The 23,623-nt window shown below is 35.0% G+C and overlaps 1 protein-coding gene and 1 pseudogene across 1 annotated transcript in view; both read left to right on the top strand.

The window, feature by feature from the left end:
• Positions 1 to 23,623, top strand: part of LOC118843733 (CUB and sushi domain-containing protein 1-like) — a 2,679,416-nt gene that overhangs the window by 953,935 nt on the left and 1,701,858 nt on the right.
• On the top strand, positions 5,028 to 5,539 carry LOC118843738 (annotated as a pseudogene).

The raw sequence follows: 23,623 nt of genomic DNA, 5'->3' as shown, positions 1-23,623 counted from the left end.
TTAATTAAAAGAGCTAAGGAAGGACATTATATCTTGCTAAAAGGCACCATAAACAATGAAGCAATATCATTGTTCAACATATATGCACCAAGTGTTAAGGCATACAAATTCTTACAGGATAGGTTAAGGGAGTTACAGGAAGAAATAGACAGCAAAACTATAATATTGGGAGACCTCAACCTCCCCCTTTCTGAACTTGATAAATCTAACCTTAAAATAGATAAGAAAAAAGTTAAGGAGGTAAACAAAATTTTAGAAACAGCAGATATGATAGACCTCTGTAGAAAACTGAATGGGGATAAAAAGGAATATACGTTCTTCTCAGCGGTACATGGCACATACTCAAAAATTGACCATGTACTAGGGCATAAAAACCTCACAATCCAGTTCAGAAAGGCAGAAGTAGTCAAAGCATCCTTTTCAGATCATGATGTGATAAGAATAATTTTTAATAAAGAACCATGGAAAAATAAGCTAAAAACTAATTGGAAACTAAATAATCTAAGTCTAAAGAATGAGTGGGCCAAAGAACAAATCACAGAAACAATTAATAACTTCATTTAAGAGAATGACAATAATGAAACAACATACCAAAACTTACGGGATGCAACAAAAGAAGTTCTTAGGGGAAGTTTTATATCCCTAAATGCTTACATGAATAAAATAGGAAAAATGGAGATAAATGATCTGAGCATACAGCTGAAAAAGCTAGAAAAAGAGCAAATTGAAAATCCCCAATTAAATACCAAATTAGAAATTCTGAAAATCAAAGGAGAGATTAATAAAATTGAAACCAAGAAAACTATTGAATTAATAAATAAAGAGCTGGTTTTATGAAAAAACCAATAAAACTGATAAACATTTGGTCAATTTAATTAAAAAAAAGAAAGAAGAAAATCAAATTACCAGTATCAAAAATGAAAAGGGTGAGTTCACCTCTAATGAAGAGGAAATCAAAACAATAATTAGGAATTATTTTGCCCAATTGTATGCCCATAAATTTGACAACCTTAGAGACATAGATGAATATCTACAAAAACATAAACTGCCCAGGCTAACAGAAAAGGAACTAAAATTTCTAAATAACTCCATCTCATAAAAAGAAATTCAGCAGGCCATCAATGAACTCCCTAGGAAAAAATCTCCAGGGCCAGATGGTTTTACATGTGAATTCTATCCAACATTTAAAGAACAACTAATTCCAATACTTTGTAGACTATTTGGGAAAATAGGTGAAGAAGGAGTCCTACCAAATTCTTTTCATGACACAAATATGGTACTAATACCCAAACCAGGTAGAGTCAAAACAGAGAAAGAAAATTATAGACCAATTTCTCTAATGAATATTGATGCAAAAATTTTAAATAAAATATTAGCAGAAAGACTGCAGCAACTCATCATGAGAATAATCCACTATGACCAGGTAGGATTTATTCCAGGAATGCAAAGCTGGTTCAATATTAGGAAAACTATTAGCATAATTGACCATATCAACAACAAAACTAGCAGAAACCATATGATCATCTCAATAGACACAGAAAAAGCCTTTGACAAAATACAACACCCATTCCTATTAAAAACACTAGAAAGCATAGGAATAAATGGAACCTTCCTTAAAATTATAAATAGCATCTACCTAAAACCATCAACAAGCATTGTTTGTAATGGGGATAAGCTAGATGCATTCCCAATAAGATCAGGGGTGAAACAAGGAAACATTATCACCCCTACTATTCAATTTGGTACTAGAAATGTTAGCTGTAGCAATAAGAGAAGAAAAGGAAATTGAAGGAGTTAGAATAGGAAAAGAAGAGACTAAATTATCACTTTTTTCAGATGATATGATGATTTATTTAGAGAATCTTAGAGAATCAAGTAAAAAACTACTTGAAATTAATAAACAACTTTAGCAAAGTTGCAGGATATGAAATAAATACACATAAATCCTCAGCGTTCCTATACATTACTGACAAAACCCAACAGCAAGAGATAGAAAGAGAAATTCCATTCAAAGTTACTGCAGACACTATAAAAATATTTGGAAGTCTATTTGCCAAGACAAACCCAGGGCCTATATGAACATAACTATGAAACACTTTTCACGCGAATAAAGTCAGATCTGAATAAATGGAAAAATATCAGTCGCTCATGGTTAGGCCAAGCTAATATAATAAAAATGTCAATTTTACCTAAATTTATCTATTCAGTGCCATACCAATCAAACTACCAAAAAATTATTTTACAGAGCTGTACAAAATTATAACAAAATTCATCTGGAAAAACAAGAGGTCTAGAATATCTAGGGTATTAATGAAAAGAAATGCTAGAGAAGGTGGCCTAGCCATACCAGATATTAAACTGTGTACTATGGAGCAGCAGTCATCAAAACTACCTGGTACTGGCTAAGAAACAGAGGTGTAGATCAGTGGAATAGGATAGGAATACAAGATGGAGAAGTCAACAACTATAGCAATCTACTCTTTGATAAATCCAAAGAGGCCAGCTTCTGGGCTAATAATTCACTATTTCACAAAAACTGTTGGGAAAATTGGAAAATTGTAGGACAGAAATTGGGCATAGACCAATATCTTTACACCATATACCAAAATAAAGTCAAAATGGGTTCATGATTTAGGAGTAAAGGCTGATACTATAAGTAATTTGGGAAAGCAAGGAATAGTTTACTTATCAGATTTACGGAAAAGAAAAGAATTCATGACCCAACAAGAGAAAGAGAGCATTACAAAATGTAAAATGGATAATTTTGATTATGTTAAATTGAAAGGTTTTTGTACAAAAAAGCCAAAGCAACAAAAATTAGGAGGGAAGCAGAAAATTGGGAGAAAATCTTTACAACTAATATCTCTGATAAAGGCCTCATTTCTAAAATATACAGGGAAATGAGCCAAATATATAGGAATATAAGCCATTCCCCAATTGAGAAATGGTCAAAGGATACGAACAGGCAGTTTTCAGAGGAAGAAATTAAACCTATCTACAGGCACATGAAAAAATGCTCTAAATCACAACTGATTAGAGAAATACAAATCAAAACAACTCTTAGATACCACATCTCTCCTGTCAGATTGGCTAAAATAACAAAACAGGAAAATAATAAATGCTGGAGAGGATGTGGGAAAATCGGAACATTGTTGCATTGCTGGTGGAGTTGTGAGATGATCCAGCCATTTTGGAGAGTAATTTGGAACTATGCCCAAAGGGCCACAGGAATGTTCATACCCTTTGACCCAGCAATACCACTTCTAGGGTTGTATCCCAAAGAAATCACACAAGCGAGAAAAGGACCCGTGTGTACAAGGATACGGCCGCTCTTTTTTGTGGTAGCCAAGAATTGGAAATCAAAGGGATGCCCATCAATTGGGGAATGGCTGAACGAGCTGTGGTATATGAAGGTAATGGAATACTATTGTGCCATAAGAAATGGGGATGATACGGACTTCATGACAACCTGGAAAAACCTACACAACATAATGCCGAATGAGCAGAGCAGAGCCAGGAGAACACTGTACACAACCACAAATATATGGATTTCAGGAGGACCAACCCTGACAGACTTCACTCTTCTCAGCAACACAAGATGCAGGCACAACTCCAAAGGACTCATGATGGAGAATGCTATCTACATCCAGAGAAAGAACTATGAAGTTTGAATGCAAATTGAGGCACACTTCATGCTTGCCTTTTTCTCTTCTCTTTTGTTTTTGTTTTTGGGTTGGTTTTTTTTGGTTTGTTTTGGCTCTGTTTCTTCTTTCTCATGACTCATTCCATTGGTCATAATTCTTCTCCACAACTTGACTAGTGTATAAATAAATTCAATGTGAAGTTATCCATGGTAGTTATATGAGATTCCATGCCATCTTGGGAAAGGAGGAGGGAGGGAGGGGAGAAAATCTGGAACTCAAACTTATGTAGAACCGTCTGTTGTAAACTAAAAATAAAAATAAATATTAAAAAATAAATAAATAAATAAATAAATAAATAAATAAATAAGAATGAAATGAGATGATATGTCTAAAGTCTTCTTGTGAATTTTTAAGTGCCACATAAATGTTAGCTATTATTAATTATGCCTTTTGATACATTTCTAGATCATATCAAACAGACTGTATTTTAGTTAAGCAATCAGTTCAAAGGGGGTCCATTACTAAAGACTGAAATGACTCCATTTGAATTCTTACAACCTAGCATAATACCTTGCACATAGACAAGTAGTGTGTCCATTTTGTTTGGTTTTAAGGTAATTTTCCTTGTAAGCTGATGCTACAAATTGGATCCTGAGGGCATTATTCTGACATGCAAGGATAAAGTCATTTGCAAGTCTCTAAATGTCATAAAATGTTAGCTTTTATTAACCATGCCTCACTATACAGTACTGCATTGTATCAAATGGAATATATATTTTAATTGAGGAACCTATTCAAAAGCTCTCTATTACTGAAGATCTAAAGTAGCTTCATGTGGGTTCTTAGAAACACATTTATAGATGAACCTTTCCACTAAATTTTCCTTCCTGCTAGGCTAATGCCCCAGAATTGTTGATATTGGTGGGAGGGGTCAATCCCTTGGTCTTCACTGCCACGAGGGTCTATATACTCTTTAAGTTACTCAAAGGCCAAGATTCTGTAGAACACTGTCAAAGACAACCAGTAGAGGGAAATGGGCTGACACCAACAATGTTTCTGGGAGTAGAAGTCTATTTGAGAGTGAATAAAGAAGGCATCAGCGAGCCTTGAAGTATCAAAGATTGTCACCTCCTTTCTGCCTATTCCTTGAGGGAGGGGGAAAATGTTTTGCTTGTTTTTAAATAAAGATCATGTATATTGCTGACTAAGGAAGGGGACGGATCTAGTAATTCAGCATCATGAAATTTCAGAGATGGAAGGAACATCAATGAAAAAAGAAGGGTAGACCCTGGACTCACCCCCTCGGCTCCTGCTTAGCCCCTTCTGCCTGCTGCTCCCTCATGGAGAGCAGGCAACTGGGGCAGAGCTGGTGCCACTGTGACCATGAGGCTGCTTAACATTCTGCTCATGGTCACAGTAGGGGTTGGAAGTCGCACACTAGGTAAGGAATTTCCGTCAAGAACAGGGCTGACATACATTACTGTGAGTGGTTTAGCACAAGAAGAGCAGTTATATAATGGCTTGGATGAAGAATATGACTGTCCCATTTTGGATGAAGACAGAGTAATTGATGAGTTAGAAAACAGAATTAAAGAAGAGTTATTGTTGATTACCGTGCCTGTGACTTCTTCCCTGAGCAATGAATTCATATAGCTCTTGTGTTTCAAACAGATAATTCTGTATTATATACAAGACTTGAAAAGAGGGGCTACAGTGTAAAGAAACTACAGGACAATATTCAGTGTGAAATTTTCCTAATTCTTTATGAAGAAATCATGGCCTCCTACAACCACGAAATAGTATACCAGCTGACAAGCAATGTACCAGACGAATTAGTGAATAATTTAGATCAGATAGTGAAGTGAATTGAGCAGTGGAAAAAAGATAATAATTGAACCTTGAGGGCAAAGCATGGATTGTCAAGGTTTTCCACATGATGGCTAAAGATTTTCTTGATGATTCCTCCCTCCCCATGCAGTAGAAAGTAAGACAACATATTTTACTATCCAGGATTGTGTTAAAGAAGAAGGAGGTAGACGATATATAAGGTTGAGTTAATAACTAAATTATTTTTTTACTACATGAGAAAACTGAAAACCCCCAAATACAATGAATAAGATATTAAGGACTTTTAAAGTTTAGGAATATTCAGTATTTTCATTTATTCTGGTTAACTGCTAAAGAGTAAACAAATCTGAGAAAATAGTTGGAAATCTTTAATACTTGACATGAAAAAGAAAATGAAGACTAGAAAGAACTGATGACATAAACAAAAGAGTCTAAGGATAAAGGTATAAACATTAAAAAAGAAAAAAAAGAAGCCAAGGAATATGAAATCATTAGACCAAGATCACTCATCCAAACAAACTTGATGATAAAACCCTTGCTTCTTGATTCCCAATACAGTGTCTTTTTTTATTATTCAACAAGTTAGTGTTTACAAAGCTTCTGTTGTTATATGTGTCTCTTCATGACCCCATTTAGGGATTTGTTGGCCATTTCCTTCTCCAGCTCATTTTACAGATGAGGAAAATGAAGCAAACGGGGTTAAATTAATTGCCCAGGGTAACCTGGGATTCTAAGTGACAGAGGCCAGATTTGAACTCTGAATGATGAGTCTTCCTGACACTAGGCCCAGCACTCATAATCTGCTGTACCACCTAGCATCTCATTTACAAAGCACCACTGTGCAAATGTCACTGTTAAAAAAATGATGCTGAGACAGGTATCTAGACCTATTATTTAACTTATATACAGAACTTCTTATAGCAAAAATCCTACAACTCATCTTTAACTTAAAGATTTTGTTAATTACTTCAGTTATGGAGGCATTTTGTCCATTGGCAAGGAGCTAATATCTTTTGAAAGGAAGGATCTAATCCAGTGATTCTTAGATCCAAAGCTATCTATCCTTTTATCTTTGAAGTCATCGGCTTCCCTTCAAAAATTTATCCAAATAATAGAGACCATGCTTGAAAAATTGAATCATCTATGTGATTATCAGTGACTATTTCTCACAGCATACATTAACATGGAGAAGGATCCAGTGTCTTTGCCAAGAAAATTCCAAATGGGGTCACAGAGAGTCAGACATGACTGAAACTACCCAATAACAATACACAATAACAATATTTTGAATTTGTATAGCTCTTAAAGTTTAGAAAGTGCTTTACAAATGTGAAGCATTTGTTTCACAATAATCCGATGACCTAGGTTATCAGGTATTTCTGTTCCTATTTTAAATGTACAGAAAGGTTAAGAAATTTCCCCTGTGGTCTTATATCTAGTATCTGCATGGCATTTACACTCAGTTTTACTGCTAGCTCTAAGTTCAGTACGATTTCCATGATGGCACATTTTCTCCTTGTAAAATAATTTTCACCATTTTTAAAACAATAGTTCTGTGTGACAAGTCAGGAAGAATTGCTATTTTTAATTGATTCCATGGGTGTTGACCCCCTTTCTGATTTGTGTTCACAGTAGTGGAGTTCACCTTTATGAGGAAATATGGATAAAGGTTTAAGTTGATCTAAAAGAATATAACTCCTCAAAGCATTCACAGTCCCTTTCTGAGGAAGTAAAAGGGGACAATGTGTAGGATATTGTCTTACGGATAAAATAAAGGGAGCAAAAGATGAAACAATCATTTATATCTCTTCTGGTGAAAGGAACTTGCTTTTTAATATCCTATTATACTTTTAAGATAGTTTAATATCAGTTATATGTGCTACATGCTATAGGAGTTATACATTTTAGATAAGGAGACATAAGATACAAATAATCATACTATAAAATAATACAACAAAATTAATAACTAACACTTATGATGTTCATTATGGTTTGAAAAATGTTTGGTATATATTATCTCATTTGACCCTCACAAGAAAACTGAGAGGTAATAGCCATTATCCACATTTTGCACATAAGGAAACTGTGGCTGAGAAAAGTTAAATGACTTATAAAGAGTCATATGGCTAATAATTGCCAAGATTATTAAAAGGGACCTTTTTAAAATCCTGTTCTTCCTAAATGCGAGATTAATACTCTGACTATTATGCCACCCATCTGCCTAATAGAGACACACAAAGAACTATCAGCTAGCTTGTGCCCAAAGAGAAAGGTCAAATTTAGATATGTTGAAAGGGAACATGGTAGAGTAGGTTAATGGATAGAGAGCCAGCTTTGGATAAAAGGAGCCCTACATTCAAATGACATATACCAACTGTGATCCTGAGCATGCCATTGAACCTTTGAGTTCCCTAGTGGCTCTTTAAGACTTCAAATAGCGGAACAGATACTTGTTTGCTATGATAGAGGCAATTTTTCCTCATGGGAAGTCCCCTATGCCAATATAACCACAGTGTCTATAGAAGGGGGTAAATGTCTGTGAGCTTTTGGTTTTATGTGTAGATTTTTTTTAAATAATATCTATCAAAAGAAGATGGAGTTGTGGGCCTATACTTAAGGAAAGACATTGGATAAAGAGATATCCATTTCAGAATTATGTATGTAGAAAATGATAGTTGAAGCCATGGGATCACATGGAAGCACAAGATCACAGAAAGGTGGCAGAAGCATTGGAGAAAATCTGTCCAACTTCTACATTTGATAGTTGAAGAAATTGAGGCCTAGAGACAGGAATTGATTTGCCCAGGGTAACATGCATGGTAAACTGAGATTCAAACCAGTCATTTTAAATGTGCCTCATTTTCCCTCTTCTCTACTATATTACCTCTCCTGGGATTTCCCAAAGCACGAGACATCAGGATATTGGGATCAGGATGTTGGAAGCAGGAAAACTAGGATGGAAATCCAATCTCCAATATTTACTACCTATGTGACCTCGGCAAAGTCATGGAGAATTAGTTTCTTTATCTGTGAAGTTGGGATAATAATATTGGATATTAAGTACCTCACAAGGATGTTGGGAGGGTATATTTAACACACTGGGGAGTGAGGTGTCACAGTGGATAGAGTTCCAGGCCTGGAGTTAGAGAGGGCTGAGTTCAAATCTGGCCTCAGATACTTACTAGCTGTGTGACCCTGGAAAAGTCACTTAACTTTGCTTCAGTTTCCTCATCTACAAAATGAACTGAAGAAGGAAATGACAAACCTTTTCAAGATCTTTGCCAAGAAAACCCCAAGTGGGGTCATGTAGAGTTGTGTATGACTGAAAATGACAAAACAGCAACAACAAGAAAATATAATGCATTATAGCAGCTGTGCACATTATGAACAGAGCACTAGACCTGGAGTCAGAAAGATCTGAATTAAAATTTGAATTAATTCATGTAGTAATTTTGTCAACATGGGCAAGTAATAGTTTCCTCATTTGTAAAATTGGGGTAATAGCAATCACTACCTCCCACGGCAGCTGTGAGAATAAAATGAGATATTTGTAAGGTATTTTGCTAACCTTAAAGCCATATATAAATGCTAGCTATTATCATTATTATTCAAATTTTAAAGTCGTTTACTAATGTCAGCTGATATTCTTACAGAAAAGCTTCATGAAAAAAAGCTATTTGTTGAGGGAGAAACAAGGAGAATGCTTTGTCAGAAATCGCTTTAAATGTCTGACTTGGCCAGCTAGGAGAAGTGTAAAGCTTTTAAAAATGAATTCAGTGAGAAAGGGGCCCACCTAGAGGTTAGAGCTGGTTAGAGCCATTATGTTCTTGACACAGGGTCACTGTTCCCTCTTCTTTGGGATGCTCTGCATCGCCTCAGCATTTAAAGTTGGTTTGGCACCCTGAGAACTGAGAGCCTATTGACATATTTGGAATAGAAGCACTGTTATATTGCTGGCTTCGTTGCTTTCCCTGGGCCAGCCTGGCAGTAAGCTATAGAAGGGAAACAGACTTGCTCTTGGCTTCCTTGGGGATTCTGACAGAGTCGGCCCTGTCTCCAAAGCCCCGCGTGAAGTATTGCCCATTTGTACTCATTAGAAGCAGGAGGAAAAGATTGCGAGGACTGAAAGAGAAAGCACATTATAATATCTTTTTAGCCTAAGTTGTCATACATTATTCTCAAACTTCACTTCTATTTTGCATGCTGCTGGGAAGGCTGAAATGCCAAATAAACCTGAGAAAGATAACAATGTTCTATGAATATCACAGATTAAACATAAATATCCACAAACTGTCAACATTCACTGTGTTTATTTGTATATATATGGACTTATACATATATATGAAGTGATTTTGCATAAATAATGTCAATAAATAAGCCTGTTGCTAAGGACAAGGATAAAGCAAAAGATTCAAGTGGCATAGTTTGATGGTGGAAAAAGCACTTGGAATTTGAGTCAGAAGACCTATCTCTGCCCTCCATCATCTATGTGACTTTGGGTCAGTTATTTTGCTACTCTGGGTTTCAGTTTCTTCATCTGTCAAATGACAGGATTTGAATGAGCAACCTCTAACATCCTTTTGACATCAACTCTATGAACTTATCAATATTGGCTTAAACACAGGGAAATATGGATTATGGTACCACCTCTGTCATTAACCATTTGGATAACCTTAGACAAGTCCCTTCCCTCTTCTGTATCTCTGGGTCCTAATCTATAAAATGAGAATACTTAATAGGATGACTTTTAAGGATATTACTAAGCTGTGGTAGCCTGTAAAAATTTATTTTTCAATACTTTTTAATCACCTACTTAATATAAAGGCATCTTAGTTGACATACGATATAATCCAAATTTGAGAACTCAGAATTCAATGAACAGGAAATGATAGTGGTTGGAAAGGCACGTGTGTGTATGTGTGTGTGTGTGTGTGTGTGCATGTGTGGGTGCATGTGTATGTGCATGTGTGTGTGTGTGAGTGTGTGTGTTGGGGGTGGTATATGAGAGTTGATTTAGGTTCTCAGGTTTGGTCTTATTTTGATACCCAGTTGAGATCACAGCAAATAACAAAGAGCAAAGAGCGAGAAAGCATATTGTCCCAGATACAGGAAGTCTGGGTTTCCTCTAGGGAAATATCTGTGAGAGTTGCCCCTTATTGTATATGGGAATGGTAGGAGCAAATAAGCTAGTCAGCTCAATATGAAACATAATAGCAGGAACCATATGAAAAAGTGATTTACTTAAATGGAAACTGACATATTCTTCAAGTTCTTGTGATCTGTCCGTATGGGAAACTGATGTGGAGGGCCTTGCACACTTGTTAAGTGTGTATTGACTGAACAAAAGGAAATAATATAAATTCTTCCAGTGTAATATCTATGGTCATTGTTATTGTTTAAGTATTCTTATAACATATAATCTAGCCTTGCTCTGTTTTCAATTATTTTTTCTGTTAGCTTTGTCTGTCTACCTAAAAGAGAAAAAAATTAAAATGTCACATTTATAGTGGTTTGCATAGTAGAATGGCTAGAGCTTTCATTGAAGGTGTGTTTCCTTCAGATTATGGTTTAGAGACCACCACCTACTTCACTCATGTTATGTGATCCCAGGTGAACTATACATAGTATCTTTAAAACCATGGAACTTTCCATTTGCCTCTATTTGTATTATCTTGAGTCTTCATTTTTAGCAGGGGGGAAATAATTTCCTGAACTACAGGTTAGTCTCAAATAAGTTACTCTATATGTAAGACTCCAGGAATGTTTGTGCAGGCAGGCATGGCTTAATATAAACAATTCTTTAAGTAATGAGGCATCTTGCTTCAATATTTCAGAGCTACAATTTAAAACAATCTGGCTTTCAAAGTAGAAGCACGGATTTGAATCCCAGCTCTGACATTTAGTATCTCTGTGACTTTATATGAGTTGTCTTATTTTTCAAGGACTGGGACAATCACTACCCATTACAAAAAATAGTCTATCCTTAGCACAGCACCAAGGTCAGCAAATGGTAAGCACTTAATATTTTTAATTATTAAAAAAAATTGAGCCTTACTTTCATCCTCTGTAAAATAAGGATAATAATTCCATCTCCTAAGGTTGAAGTGAGGAAAATATTTTATAAACCTTAAAAGCATTTGAGTTGCTGTCCTATCAATGTGGCTATTCCTTCCACCAGTATAAATAATAACCCTTTCCTACTTTTTCATCTTGCTTATCCTTGTCTCTGTGAATCAGGTGTTTTAATAATAATTAAAAATACAATAGTTTGAATGCTTATTGTTCCCTCCTCCTCCAAGCATCAAGAAATAGCATTTCTGCATTAATATAGTACATCTTGAGTATGTTGAGAAGCAGTGTGTCATAGTGGATGCAAATTTTTCCTTGGAGCTGTGAGGACCTAGATCTAAGACCTGCTTCTATGACAGAGAAATTCTTTAACAATGGTCGAATCACTAACTTCAGTTTCCTAAGACTATAAGTTTAAAATTATTTAAGGATTGGTCAGGTAGAGTAGAACACCAACCCTGGAGTCAGGAGGACCTAAGTTCAAATCCAGACTCAGACACTTGACACACTTACTAGCTGTGTGACCTTGGGCAAGTCACTTAACCCCAATTGCCCTGCTTTCCCCTCTGCAAAAAAATAAAAATAAAAATAAAAAAATATTTAAGGATTTGCATCAATGGGGGATGTGTCCACATAAGGAGTTGCCCATATTGATAAAATCATGTGTCCTGTTCAGATTTATTTGTATATATTCATATATAATGCATTGTTAATATTAATAATGAAGAAGCAATTGTCTCAGGTCCTCTAATCTTTGGGTAAGATGCTTTATGCCAATATCTTTTGCATTTCAAAAATTGTCCAAAATATCAGAAAGTTCTTCATGTCAATTATGTCTAACAATCACAGTGTATAGCTGTATAAAGTGGCAAGCCAACTAAATTTCTCTCATCCTGTACCTCGAATACAATTTATTCCATCATTCTCTCTGTGTTATAAAAGAAAACAAATCTTGGTTAGGATACTATTTCATCTTATACTAAATGTGTGTATAGGTAATACAAGCCATTTTGCTCCTTCTCGCATTGCCTCTCCTACAACAATAAAAAAGAAAAGGAAGAAAAAAATAGAAGAAAAAAAAAGAAAATCCCTTTGCTTGAAAAAGACATAGATTTAAATTTAAAATTCCTGCATCTTTTAGTTATACTTTATTTGGTGTATTCTATTTTACAATTCATGTCATATTTTTGCTGACCCAGACAGTGGCCTAGGGCACTAGGTTAGCTGCCAAGAGAGTCCCATTGCAGGATAATGTGGGGCAAGGCACTGACCTCCTCTTGCCTTCCTTATGTGAAAAATAAAGATGACAGCAAGAGTCCACTGGGCTGAGTTGAGGATAAGAGACATTGACTTCCTTGAGCTTCTTAGAATATGTAACAAAGTGATAACAGCATTGCCCAGACTGCTGGTTCAGGTGAGGGCATAATGGAGATTTGCCTCCCTATTTCCTACCACATCATATTGGAACACACTGATATTGGAAATATCCAAACCTATAGTGCGAGTTTAAATAAAACAACAATAAATAAGGATAAAATATAGCAATAAAAACAAGTACGTACTTGATTATTTACACATTTATTAGGATCACAGTTTAATTAGAGCTAGAAAGGACCTCAGAGGTCATCCATTCCTTACATTGTAAATATGAGGTCACTGAGGTATAGAGATATATCTTACCGAAGGTAATAAGTAGAAAAATAGAGATTTTTGAGTTGTCCTCTAAACTCGAAATCCTGTGCTCTTCTAGCTTATTAAACTCATCCCCCACTTCACTTTTTATATTGTACTCTATGATACATCTAAAATATTCAATTCTGATATCAATATAGAAATTTCTTTGAAAAATGTAGATCTTAACCTATATTTTCTTTCCTAGCCTGTTATTTTTTCATATTTTCTTTTTCAATAGCTGAGGTAGAGATGGGAAGATGGGTAAAATGTATTCCTCATAGTGGTGGCATTCTTCCTTTTCTCTTAATATCATGAGGTTATCACTGGGGAGCAAGGACTGTCCATCATTAATCCCTTATTTCTATTAGACTATTTTCTCATACATGTTTATGATATATTTTGTTTAGGAAAAAAATACAAACATATATATGAAATAAAATTATTGCTTTTAAGCATCCACTTATACATTTTACAGCATTCATGTAATATTTTAAAATATAATAATAATAGCAATAGTAATAATAGCATAAATACAAATAGAATATCATATCATTTCTCCATGATCTTTAACTTTAAATATTAATAAGGGTCTTTAGTACATTTTGAATTAGACTCCCCCTCCCTCGGCCTCTTTCTTAACACGGTTTGAACTCACGTGAACAAAATCTCTCAGGTAGTAGCACTGTCTGGATATTATTCCCAAACCTGCCCCATTTCAGCCAATTTCCCTCTGATTTTAGTACAAAGCAAAATTAAGTGAGGACTATATAGCTTTTAGAAAGACTTAGATCATTATAAGCAGAAGTGTTGCCAATGAAACTTTCTTCTCCCCAATTTATATGCCTATAACCTATACCTTTGTTCTTTTTTTTCATCCTTGTCTCACCTTCAATAATACTGTTTTCAGTGTAAAAATTGTTCATCAAAAGTGCCAGAAGACAAGGAACTAGAAGAACTTCAAGTCTTCACTTCTAAAGCATTTGTTCTAAATAATTAGTGCTCCATTTGAGCCACTTGAGCTTCCAAGGTGGACTTTCATACCAAAAATGGATATGACCCCAAATATGTGAACCTATAATTTAGAATGAGACAGCATTCAAAGCAGGAAAGTGATCACAGAAATGGAAAGCAAATACTGACTTCACTTAAGTCACAGGCTGCATTCTGTGGGCAAACTTCCTTCCCCCAATAGAATTTCAAAAAATAAGTGAAGTTCTGTTGCAAGTTCAGATTTCTTCCACCTGACCAGCTGTTCAGCAACAGCCATAGATTGAATCTTAAAACTCATTTATAGGGAAGTCCTGCATTTTGTTTTGTTTGTGTAGTTATATTTGGGGAGAAACAGGAGATGATCCACATATGTTGATGGGTTTCCCTTCTTTTATTAAGGTCACATCAAATTTTAACCGATCAAAAGTGTTGAGATTCAGTTAATCTACCAATGCCCAGGCCTTTTTTCATGACACCCCTAACCCCAAACTTCAACAGGTATTAGATGCACATACTCATTTGAGAAAACCCCACATGAATGGGTTCAAAATTTAAATTGCTTTGATATGTGTTCTCAACATATTTAGTGGGAACCCTTCCAAATGCATATGGTATAGTGGAAAGAATACTGGACTTAGAGATGACAGATGTGAGCTCAATATTTATCAGCCCTGTGACATAGTAAGCGTAACAAGACTGATAACTGGAAGGGATCTCAAAAACCACCTAGTGTGATCCTTTTATATAGATTAGGAAACTGAGGCTTTAAGAGGTCAAGAGGCCTCCCTAGGATAACAAGGTAGGAAGGGACTCATATTCTGATGTTCTTCCAAAATACCACACAAATGCTTAACAGTCTAGTGTTAAGATCTAGTTTCTTTTTTGGTTGAGTGGGGATAATGGCCCTTGCACTTACATGATCTTTGGGGAAAAAAAGGCTATTCTAAAATACAAAAGGTTATATAAATATGAGGTTTACTGTAATTATCTATGACTATAAACTACTCCTACTAATAATGACAGGAAGCATGACAAAGAGAATTCCTGGGAGTAAGGATTATCAAATATCTCAGTTCACATAGTGGCTCTATGACTGTGGGCAAAATTCCCTCCAAAACAAATATATTTGCAAAGTGTATTTCCTTGCTAGAACTCCTTAAAATCAATGGAATTATGGGTCCAATTTAATAAAATAGGAAAAGAAAAAAACTACTAACAAAACATACATACTAAACAGGGTAACGAAGTACAAAGTTCTTATTACTTGAACATGACCTTAAGATCATAGATTTAGAATTAAAAGGGAACTTAGAGGTCACCTAGTCCAACTCCATTTTGTAGATGAAGGAACCAAACCCCAAAAAGATGAAATGATGGCCAAATCCAAACTTTAGCAGGCCTAAGATTTAAATGCAGGCACTTTAACTCCAAATATAGCTCTCTATCCATTGCATCAGGTTGTGGCCTGAATTCACTAGTTTACTTAACACATTTAGAGAAAATTCCCATTCATCAAATATGATTCTCATGACGATCTTTCTTTCTTCATGTTGGATTTTATATCTGAATGTGGAAAACCTCCAAATGATGTTTATCTATCACTGTGTATTATTTTTGGGTAAGAACTGATATTATGGAATCCTAGAGCTAAAAGTATCACAGGCTTTTAGAGAGGGAAGGAAGCAAGGGGAATAAATTGGTGTAATATTACATACTTCATTCTAGTTAAGGCTAGAATCCGTACATGTCAGGGTAATGCTCTACTTCCAGACTTAATCTGTATTAATTAGCTTCCTATCACCAGAGTATTTGGTGATAAAGGAGGAGGAAGAAGAAGTAGTAGTAGTAGTAGTAGAAATAGCAGCAGTAGCAGTACTAGTAGTTGTATTAGTAGTAGTAGTAGTAGTAGTAGTAGTAGTAGTAGTAGTAGTAGTAGTAGTAGTAGTAGTAGTGGTGGTGGTGGTGGTGGTGCTGGAAGTGGTAGCTGTTCTAGGGAGACCTGAATCAAGATGTGAAGAAACATTTCATCATTCTTTCAGTTCAATTCAATGAACATTTATTAAGCATCTACTGTATACCAGATGCAGTGCTAAGTGCTTTCTATGCAAATAGGAAAAGAAAATCCTTGCCCTCAAGGAGCTTACAATCTAATAAGGGAAGATGATAATTGAAAGTAGGCTGAAAAGCTGGGTGGGGGGAGGAGTTATCTTGGCATAGGAGCGTGATGATGGTAGACTCAAGTTCAAGGAGCATAGCTGTTTGGAAACAATTGGTCTTCAGGCCTTTTGAGCCCTCTTTAAATGAAGGATATAAGAGGCAATTTTTGCCTCACTGACTAGCCTTCAAATAAGAGGGGCAGAGGTTACTGCAGTTACTGCTGAAGTATGAGTACCAAAGCTCATACAATTTCTGGGATAGGTAGCCTGGTGATGATAGAGAAGCTTGATACAGTAATAGTTTAATTCAAAACTTTATTCAAAATTTAGTTATCATTTTGTTTTTTGTCCCATCTTCTATAGGAAGCCTTTCCAACCCTCTTAATTCTAGTGCCTTTTCTAGAAATTATTTCCTATTAATTCCGTATATCGCTTGTTTATATTTGTGAGTTGCCTGTAGTCATTGGATTGAAAGTTCCTGGATGGCAGGGAGCTATCTTTTGCCTCTTTTTGCACCCCCAGTGTTTAGCATAGTGTCTGGCTCTTAATAGTCATATAGGAAACGTACATAAATTATTTTCTTATAAAGGATAAATAATCAACAATGTTACCAACGTATGGATAATGATGATGATGGAGATGATGATAATGAAAATATTACTAACAATTATTATTATTATAGATTCCGTGTAATTAATTTACTATGGGATTCCATGTAATAATATCAAAATACATTAAATTTATATGTGTTTGTTAACACCTTTCTGGTCCTATTATCATTATGGATAGAAAAGATTAGGAATAAAAATTTGTACATTCTAATTTGTTCTTCAGAAATAGGCTTTATTTAGTCTTTAGGTAATTAACAAATGAATTCTGACTGGTCTTTGTAAAACCAGTTTTGAACACTGCATTCAACAATGTGATTTGTCTTGTATGTTGCTTAGAATATTGAAAAAACTTAATATTTCATTGTAGTAAATCCTTTTAGCAATTAGCCCTTTTCATATGTGTGTATATGTATGTATGTATATTTGTGTGTCTGTTTCTGTGTATGTATGAAAAATATGAAATCATTCCAGAATGGATAAGTCCAAGTAATCCACGTTTTTAAAAAGGCTCATCAGGAAAGGCCATTTGCACATTTTTTTCACTTCATGTATATCTGAATATTTTCAAAAATATTAAAATTACTTGATGACTAGTCAGATAACCAATAACATCTAGCACTCACCTGGAAAGTTGAGTAGCATGGCATTCTAAGTCAGCTTTTATTTGATCCCATCATAATTAGTAAGAACTTTCTTTTCATAATTATTAGTAGTAATTAATAATAACTTTACAAACCTTTGTATATACTTATATATGCAAGTATACTTGTATACTTATACAAACTCTATGACTAGATAAAGGCTTTGGGCAGGAAATAAAATTCTGAAGGCATAAATGAATCAATGGCATAGAAATAATGGAGTCTAGGACCTAATTAGCAAAACAATTAAAAAGGAAACTACCAGATGGTGAGCTAAAAGGAACTCCTCCCAAGCCTTTATTCGACCAATACTTCTTGAACCAGTTATAGGTTATGGTACTTAACCTATATAAATAGTTATAAATCTGTTAGATTCTCACAGACCCTAAAACCATCACTTTCTCATATCAAAAGGTGGATAGTATGTTTCATCATCCTTGTTCTGCTATGAAGGAGGGTCATTTTATTACTCTTACAGCTTTCAAAGTTGTTTGTCATTACAGGATTGTTATTATATAAGTTGTTCTGATGATTCTGCCATTTCTGTCTTCATAGGGTTATGAAATCTTCCAAATTATTCCTTTTTATATTTATGTTATAGTTTGTTCTTTTTCTGTGAATTTCACTCTTTAGCAGTTCCTATTAGTCTTTCCATGGCTTTTTGAAAGCATATATTTACTAAATTCTTATAGAACAATAGTATTCCATCACATTCATATAATTCATCATGTTCAGTCACTCCTCAATTAAAGGTATTTCTTTAGATACCAGTTGTTGGCTTTTTCACCACAAAAAGAATTGCATAGGTATTGGTAAATATAGGACTTTTCCTTTTTCTTTGATCTCTTTTGGATACAGATCTGGCAGTGGTATAATTATGTCTCTAGTACTTTTTTTTGGTTTATAATTCCAAATTGTTTTCCAAAATGGTCGTACAACATTACTTTTTAAGACACATCAGAAACAATCTCTAAAACGAAATGTTTATGCAGCATGCAGTTATTAAAATGTGACTAACCCATTTAAGAATTTATTTTGAAATTAAATTGAATGAAATGGATTACTCATAATCCCATTTAAAGGTCAATTTGAAAGATTACTGAGGTACCAGAAAATATTGCTTATTATAGATAATTAATGAGTTCATATTTAATCAAATTTAAATTTATAAGTTTTTCTAACCTATATTTAATTCTCCGAATACATCTTACAACTGTAGAAAGGTTTCATTCTAGAAAGGCTTATCACTCTAACACATAATTATTTCAGGACTTTTGCTCATACCCTACCATTTTCATAAAAAAATGAAAGCAAATTACTTTTCTTAGAATAAATGAATAAAAACCTCATTAATGATTCTTTGTGTTTATTAGTATTTTCCTTAATAAATGCTAAGTTACAATATTTAGTCACTTAAAAATGAGATTCCTAGTCAATGTAAAATAGGAAAAGCTTATTCACTGTGTCCTTTAGATTTTGCAAACCAAATGAGATAAAATTAGTGGAACTCAAAATTTGTTTCTTTTCATATCTCAGATTTCTTAATATATTTGTTTTTCAAAATGTCCTCATTTAGAAAAAGGAAATGGTACTAGAAATTCATCTGAGGACAGATTTTGTCCCTCCAACCCCATTTTGAAAAAGTCTTTAATCATTCATAGGAGTGCAAATGTCTCAGTTTACCCATAGAAAAATTGGCATGAACTAATTGTATCATTTCTTCCATAAATTTGTAAAGGTTAACTCTACTTCTCATGCTCCTATATGCCCTAAGAAACCTATATCCCCTTTCAGTGATTATAGGATGATTATTTTAGAATTAGAAGGACTCTAGAAGGTCATCTAGTCCAAATTTCTTATGTGAAATGTGAGAAAAATGAGGAACAGGGAGTTAAATGGCTTCCCTAAGGTCACTCAGGTTTAAGAAACAATACTTGAATACAAATGTTCTGACTACAAATCCATCACCCTACCAGAAAGGAAAAAGGTTCTGTACTGCCATGTTTTTTTCTTGATGTTCAACAGCATTGAAGAGAGTGACATACAACTAATAGTTGGTCATTAAGCCACCCTAGGGTACTAGTTCCAATGTTTCTCATGTCAAAGTCTCCTCCTTCTTTGCACTTTGTGAAGGGATATCTTCTAACATGAAAGGGAAGCAAAAAGCATAATATTTATATATTGGAGAGAGCTTTTAAGAACACCACAAGCAATATTTTAAAATGCTTAGACAGAAAAAAAAACCCTAGTTTCTGAATTCTTAGCAAAGATTCAGAGAAACTCATAGAATTCCACAATCTTTTCTAACATATCGACTGCTTTAGAAATCTAAGAATACATTGCAATAGCTCCAAAGACAAAAACAAAGATAGAGTAAGATATAAAAATGTTATATTGTAGCTGAGCCCTTGCAAAGCATATATGCAGATGTTTCATTTGCCCAAACATTCATGAAATGAATACAATTTTAGCTATGTTGTAAGGAAGAAATAATTCAGTGAAGAGTGATAGAGAAAGATTTTGTTTTGTCATTCTGATAGTAATAATTCTGAGTTAAGCAGCTGGTCAGTCAAATAGCCTGAGGAGGAGGAGGAGTGACTGCTTTACAAATGTTTCCTCTTGAGGAAAAATGTTTTACACTTAAATTGAGAGGCAAACATGAGGAACCAATTGACAGCATGAGCCAGAAATTCATAGCTCCTCATTATTACTTTTCCCAAGTATGGTAGAGGTGATTTAAAAGAATGACTTTCCAATCCCAGGAGACATATGGTTGGCTTAAAGAAATGCTGTCAAGCAGAAGAAATTAATTTAGTGGTCTCACCATAAATCCCAAGGGCTATAATCACCAGCCACTATACAAATTGGATGTGACTGACAGTTACTACATAAAAAGAGACAAGAATAGAAATAACAGCCAAGATGGTGGTCAGCATTGGTTACCCAAATGGTTCCTTTCAAAGATACACAAACTGTTCATTGTAGTGCAGCCAAAAAAAATTCTTTCACTTGTAGTTAGAAGATGTATTTGAGTCTTTGCTCTAATCCTGTCTGTGAAATCTTGTACAAGTCAGTTCATTTTTTATTTCTCTTTGCTATAAAATTGACACGAGATGTCATGAATAAGAATCATATATATTTCCTCTTTGTAGCTATTAAGCATTCTGTAAATGTTAACACTTTCCATAACATGATTTATTTAAGTCATTGCTGCCATTGCTTACAGAAAAATAATAAGAATAAAAGAAATAAGAAAAAATAAGGATCATTATTTTAGAATTGGAAGTGATGTGGTCATGAAGATTATCCTTATTATTTTACAGAGGAAGAAATTGAGGGCCAGAGATTTTACATGACTTACCCCAAAGTCACAGAGTATTAGTCAGGATTTGAAAGTGGATTTTGTGACTGGGCGGCTAGGTGGTGTGCAGTAGATAGAAAGCTGGTCCTGGAGTCAGGAGGCCCTGAGTTCAGATTCAGCCTCAGACCCTTACTAGCTGTGTGATGCTGTGCAAGTGGCTTAACCCTGTTTCCCTCATATCCTCATCTGTAAAATGAGCTGAAGAAGGAAGTGGCAAACTATTCCAGTATCTTCAGCAAGAAAACTCCAAATAGGGACATGGAGATTCAAACACAACTGAAATGATACAATAACAATAACCTCTGACTCTAAATTTAGCTTCTTTGCAACTACACCAGACATGTGTTGAACCACAAAGAGTAATAAAAATTATCCAGTAAAGGTCAGTATGTCAGTCAACAAGCACTTACTAAGTGCTTACTTGACACAGTGCTAAGCACTGGGAAAATAATTAGAAGAAAAACAACAGCCCTTACCATCAAGGAATTTGCATTCTGATTTTGGAAGACAACACATAAAGGGATGCTAAAAAGCTGGGTGGAGATAAAGAAATGGTGGAGATGAGAGAGAGAGAGAGTAGAGAATAACAGATCCCAGCTTCCATTTGAATTGTCTTGGGAAGGTTCTGAACATCACCTGACAGGATAAGAGGCCAGACACTGAGATCCTTTCTCAAACCAAACATCTAAGAGTGTGCACAAGTATGTATGTGTGTGTGTGTGTGTGTGCGCGTGCGTGCGCATGTAAGGAACAGGGCTTGGATAAGAATGAAGCAGAGCTAATAGTTCACAGTAGGTGATTCTTTTATTTACTGTGCCTCACATATTGGATAAGCAGTTGGTGTAGTATATATAATAGAGGACACTTGCATTCTAGTCTAGGGTTTGCTACTAATTCTGTGATCTGATAGGAGCCACTTTCTCCTTTGGGGTTTATTCTTCTATAAAATAAAGAGATTTATTTCTTAATAAAATGGTGGCATTTTTATTAATTACAACTAAGTTCCTAACATATATTCTTAAGAAATTAGTAATGAGTTAACCTTGAACATTGAATTGATAGCATTTGGTGATGTAGGTTTTATTTTTCCCCTATTTAGGCAGAAAGGAATAAGAATCCTAAAGAAAGGGATTCTCTACTAAACTTAAGGTAACATGTATGGAACATTACATTCGTTTGCTGTTGGTATTGCTGTTGTTGTTGGCACTGCTATTGGTGATGGCTAACATAATATATAGCATTTACGTAGCACTTACCTTATTTTTATCTTCACAACAATCTCAGAAGGTAGATGCTATGATTAGGTTCATTTTAGAGATGATAAAAATTAGTTAGATTGCTCAGGGTTATACAGGTCACAAGTGTCTGTGGCCAGATTTCAAATCAGGGCTTGACTCTTGGGCCAGCACTCAGTTCACTGTTTCATCTAGCTGTCTTCCATGTTGAAGCTCAAGCTCTACTAGGTCCTAATAATCAAGCAAAGGGGACTTCGAAATTAGAACCAGCAACCAATTTCATATATCTATCATCTGGTAGGGCAGCTAAATGGTACATTGTCTAGAGTGCAGGGCCTGGAGTCATGAAGACTCATCTTCCTGAGTTCAAATCTGGCCTCACTTACTAGCTGTGTGACCCTGGGAAATTCACTTAAACCTGTTTACCTCAGTTCCTTCATTTGTAAAATGAACTGAAAAAGGAAATGGCAAACCAGTATCTTTGTGAAGAAAACCCCAAATGGGGTCATGTAGAGTTAGACGTGACTGAAACAACTCAACAACACAACAACAACATCTGGCAGCTACTTTAACAACATTTAGACTGAATCTTTCCCACATGAGCCAAGTTTGATGAGGTTTTCTTCCCTCAGTCATAATCCAAGACTGTACCAGCTTTTGGAAGTACTGTAATTTTTTATAAATGGAATGAGCATATAAATTGGCTAAATAAAGGATCCATGAAATATTGATGAAATTTGGAATCAGAGGTTGTTGTTGTACAGTCATTTCAGTCACATCCAACTCTTAGTGACCTCATTTGGGGTTTTCTTGGCGGAGATGCTGCAGTGGTTTTGTTATTTCCTTCTACATCTCATTTTACAGGTGAAGAAACTGAGGCAAACAGGGCAACATGATTTACTCAAGGTCATGCAGTTAGTGTCTGAGGCCAGATTTGAACTCAGATCTTCCTGAATCTAGGCCCACTGCTCCAGCCTTTGTGGCTAGCTTCCCCTTTGAAATCGCAGGACCTGGCTTCACATCTCACTTCTGATACTTCCTACCTGTGCAATCTCTGGAAAGTCACTTAACTTCCCTGGTCATTGGTTTACTTATTTGTAAAATTAAAGGACTAGGCTAGATGTTCCCAGAGATCCTTTCCATCTCTAGATATATTTTCCTTTGTATTCATCTTTGGGTATAATAATTCAAATTTGCAAATAAATCAGAGATATACATATTAAAGTATGTTTTAATACATGTATCATATAGATAATATCACATATTATATATCTATAGCCATCTATCTTATTTTCCTTTGATCCATGAGTTGCCATGGTCAGATTTTTTTTTCTTCTACTGACCAAAGTACTAGCAATATAAGTGTTAATAATTAACTAGGCTATTCTTCAGAA

This window comes from Trichosurus vulpecula, chromosome 3 (genome assembly GCF_011100635.1).
Source record: "Trichosurus vulpecula isolate mTriVul1 chromosome 3, mTriVul1.pri, whole genome shotgun sequence".
In the NCBI taxonomy this organism is placed as follows: domain Eukaryota; kingdom Metazoa; phylum Chordata; class Mammalia; order Diprotodontia; family Phalangeridae; genus Trichosurus; species Trichosurus vulpecula.
This window is presented reverse-complemented; position numbering and strand designations above follow the sequence as displayed.